This window comes from Artemia sp. Qi Xiang Cuo, chromosome 1 (assembly GCF_049724085.1).
Source record: "Artemia sp. Qi Xiang Cuo chromosome 1, ASM4972408v1, whole genome shotgun sequence".
Taxonomy (NCBI): Eukaryota; Metazoa; Arthropoda; class Branchiopoda; order Anostraca; family Artemiidae; genus Artemia; species Artemia sp. Qi Xiang Cuo.
Window position 1 is genome coordinate 42846656 of NC_142794.1, and position 4373 is coordinate 42851028.

Genomic DNA, 4373 nt, shown 5'->3' on the forward strand with positions numbered 1-4373 from the left:
CTCAGAGCCCTCAGTACTAGGGTTGTAAGTTATGCCCTGGGGCATATAAAGTGTTCATTGAAAGAGCTGTCGTAGAAACTTCTAAAGAGCTCATTCAATTGGAAATTGAAAGGGCTAGTGCCTTTTTTAATAGTTGAAAGTAATTGTATAGCGACTAACTACCCTCTCACGCCCACCATTTTCCAAAACATATGAAATCAAAATTTCGAAATATCCATTTTGTTCAACGTCGTTGAAAGTTCAGGAAATTAGGTCTTTTACGATGATAAGTTCCTCAGAGCCCTGAGTGCTAGGGTTGTAAGCTATGCCCTGGGGGCATATAAGGTTTATATAAAAAGTTGTTGCATAAATCATAGGCAGCGCAATCGCGCTGCCTAAGTAAAGAACGGGGACCCTCAAGAACGAGACAAGAAACGGAGACTAAGTAAAGAGGAGAATACTCCCCCACAGTCCTCAGGGCAAGGGTTTTAAGTTATGTCCTGGGGACATATAAGAACGATGTTGGCATAATGTATTATTTATTAATTTTTTCCTTTACAGCAGGGCACTTCGAAACGATGAAGTTTTAATAGAAATTCTGAAAAGCGCTCATTCAATTGGAAATTGGAGTGGCTTGTGCCCTTTTTAAGAGTCGAAAGTGATTGGAAGTTTACTAACAGCCCTTCCACGCCCACGATTTCCCGAAAAAAATCTAGACAAAATTTTGAGATAGCCATTTTGTTCAGCGTAGTTGATTTCCAGATAGAAAATATATTTTGAGGAGGACACTCCCCCAAATCCCTCAGGGCAAGGGTTTTAAGTTATGCCCTGGGGACATATGAAACTTTTATAGATAGCGTTGTTGTAGAAACTTCAAAAAAGCTCATACGATTGGAAATTCAAAGGGCTAGTACCCTTTTTAATAGTCGAAAGTGTTTGGAGTGCAACTAGCCCCCCCCCCCACACCCATCCTTCCCCCAATCACATCCAATTAAAACTTTTAGATAGCCATTTTGTTCATGTTAGTTTATTTCAAGATAGAATATATATTTTTTAGGAGTACACTCTCCCAAAACCTTCAGGGTAAGTTTATTTAGCTATGCCCTGGGGGCATATAAGGTTTTTATTGAAATATGTGCTATACAAACTTGAAAAAGGGCTCATTCAATTTGAAATTCAAGGGGCTAGTACCCTTCTAAATAGTTGATAGCGATTAGAGGACAACTAACCCACCTCTCACGCCCACCTTTTCCCCAAACACATCCAATAAAAATTTTTAGATATCCATTTAATTCAACGTAGTTGAAAGTTTTGGAAATTAGGTCTATAAGGATGACAACCCCTCCCCCACAGCCCTCATGGCAAGGATTGTAAGTTATGCCCTGGGGGCATAAAGGGCTTTATTATTGAAAGTATTGTCGTAGAAACTTCAAAAGGGCTCATTCAATTGGAAATTGAAAGGGCTAGTGCCTTTTTTTAATAGTTGAAAGTGATTGGATAGCGACTAACGCCCCTCTCACGCCCACCATTTTCCCAAACACATCAAATTAAAATTGTGAGATATCTATTTTGTTCAACGTATTTGAAAGTTCTGGAAATTAGATCTTTTAGGATGATAAGCCCCTCAGAGCCCTCAGTGCAAGGGTTGTAAGTTATGCCCCGGGGAATATAAAGTTTTTATTGAAAGTGCTGTCGTATAAACATCAAAACAGCTCATTCAATTGGAATTTGAAAGGGCTAGTCCCTTTTTTAATAGCTGAAGGTGATTCGATAGCGGCTAACTTCCCTCTGACGCCCCCCCATTTTCCATGACAAATCAGATCAAACTTTCAATATATCCATTTTGCTCAACGTCGTTGAAAGTTTTGGAAAATAGGTCTTTTAGGATTATACCCCCCTCAGAGCCCTCAGTACAAGGGCTGTAAGTTATGCCCTGGGGGCATACAAGGTTTATATAGAAAGTTGTTGCATAAATCATAGGCAGCGCAATCGCGCTGCCTAAGTAAAGAACGGGGACCCTCAAGACAAGAAACGGAGACTAAGTAAAGAGGAGGATACTCCCCCACAGTCCGCAGGGCTAAGGTTTTAAGTTATGCCCTGGGGGCATATAAGAACGATGTTGGCATAATGTATTATTTATTAATTTTTTCCTTTAGAGCAGGGCACTTCGTATCGAAGAAGTTGTCGTAGAAACTTCGAAAAGCGCTCATTCAATTGGAAATTGGAGTGGCTTGTGCCCTTTTTAAGAGTCGAAAGTGATTGGAAGTTTACTAACAGCCCTTCCACGCCCACGATTTCCCGAAAAAAATCTAATCAAAATTTTGAGATAGCCATTTTGTTCAGCGTAGTTGATTTCCAGATAGAAATTATGTTTTTGAGGACAGTCCCCCTTTGGGCAAGACCTTAGGGCAAGGGTTGTAAGTTATGCCCTGGGGGCATATAAGGTTTTTTATAGAAGACGTTGTCGCAGAAACTTTAAAAACGGCTCATTCGATTGGAAATTCCAAGGGATAGTGCCCTTTTAAATATTCGAAAGTGATTAGAGGGCAACTAACCGGCCTCTCACGCCCACCTTTTCCCCAAACACATCTGATGAAAACTTTGAGATAACCATTTTATTCAACGTAGTTTTAAGATCTGGAAATTAGGTCTTTGAGGATGACAACGCCCCCACAGCCCTCAGGGCAAGGGTGGTAAATTATGCTCAGGGGGTATATAAGGTTTTTATATAACGCGTTGTCGTAGAAACTTCAAAAGGGGCTCATTTGATCGGAAATTGAAATGGCTAGTGCCCTTTTTAATAGTCGAAAGTGATTGGAAAGCAACTAACACCCCTTCCACGCCCACCATTTCCCCAAACACATACAATAAAGATTTTGAGATAGCCATTTTGTTCCACGCAGTTCAAAGTTCAGGAAATTATATCTTTGAGCAGGACACTCCCCCCACAGTCTTCTGGGAAAGGGTTATAAGTTATGCCCTGGGGTTATATAAGGTTTTTATTAAAATCTTTGTCGTAGAAACTTGAAAAAGGGCTCACTCGATTGGAAAATCAAAGGGCTAGTGCCCTTTTTAATAGTCAAAAGTGATTTGAAGGCAACTAACCCCCCTCTCACGCCCATCTTTTCTCCAAACACATCCGATCAATATTTTCGATATCCATTTTGTTCAGCGTAGTTAATTTTCAGATAGAAAATATGTTTTTGAGGAGGACACTCCCCCACAACCCTCAGGGCAAGGGTCTTAAGTTATTCCCTGGGGGCACATAAGGTTTTTAAAGAAGGCGTTGTCATAGAAACTTCAAAACAGGCTCATTCGATTCAAAATTCAAAGGGCTAGTGCCCTTTTTAATAGTCGAAAGTGATTTGAAGGCAACTAACCCACCTCTCACGCCCATCTTTTCTCCAAACACATCCAACTATAAAGTCTTAAAAACCGAAAAGATTTAAAGTGTTATTTTCTTTTTCCCTGAAAAAACTATGTCAATATAAAACGAACAGATATTAATTAAAAAAAACTTTTCCCACAAGATAAGTTTTTCAAAGAAAAGTAAAGGGTTCTATTAAACAAAAAATGAGCAAAAATAAAACCAAATAATCTACCAAGCGTGAAACTACCACAAATCAGCATCGATAAATAAATGAAACCCAAAACGAACAGAAATTACAACAAATAACCGAGTCAAACTCAAAACTAGCAGAAATTAACATAAGTTGGGCCCAAAACCCCTATGCCTTCTCAAGGCCAGAACATAATTTGTACTTTACTTTAAAAAATATAAATGTTTTTACTTTTATAACTTTAATAAATCAAATAATATTATCATTTTGATTACTAAATATCAGTATATGTATATTAAACTGACAATGCACATTCATTTGTATTTTTCAGTAAAGTGCAAATGTTGTTCTGGGCTTGGGAAGGCATAGGGGTAGTGCGCCCAACTTATGTTAATTTCTGCTCGTTTAGAGTTTGACTCAGTTATTTATTGTAATTTCTGCACGTTTTGGGTTTCATTTATTTATCGATGCTGATTTGTGGTAGTTTCACGCTTGGTAGATTATTTACCTTAAATTACCTTAAATCGCACTTGCTAGCGATATGGACGAGTCCAGTGTACGCAAAAAAAAAATTGTTTCCGCCCGGTTTTTGATTTTATTTTTGCTCATTTTTTGTTTAATGGAGTTCTTCATTTTTATTGAAAAACTTATATTGTGGGAAAAGTTTTTTTTAATTAATTTTAAGTAAATGGGCTATGCTAACAAATAAAACACAATCTATGATACGTCGCATGATCAGCCACTATGCTACTATACAATCGATGATCATTGGAGAAAATTTAACAAAAGTTCTACTCCTTCTAAAACTGACACTCAAGACATTGTTTTATTTAA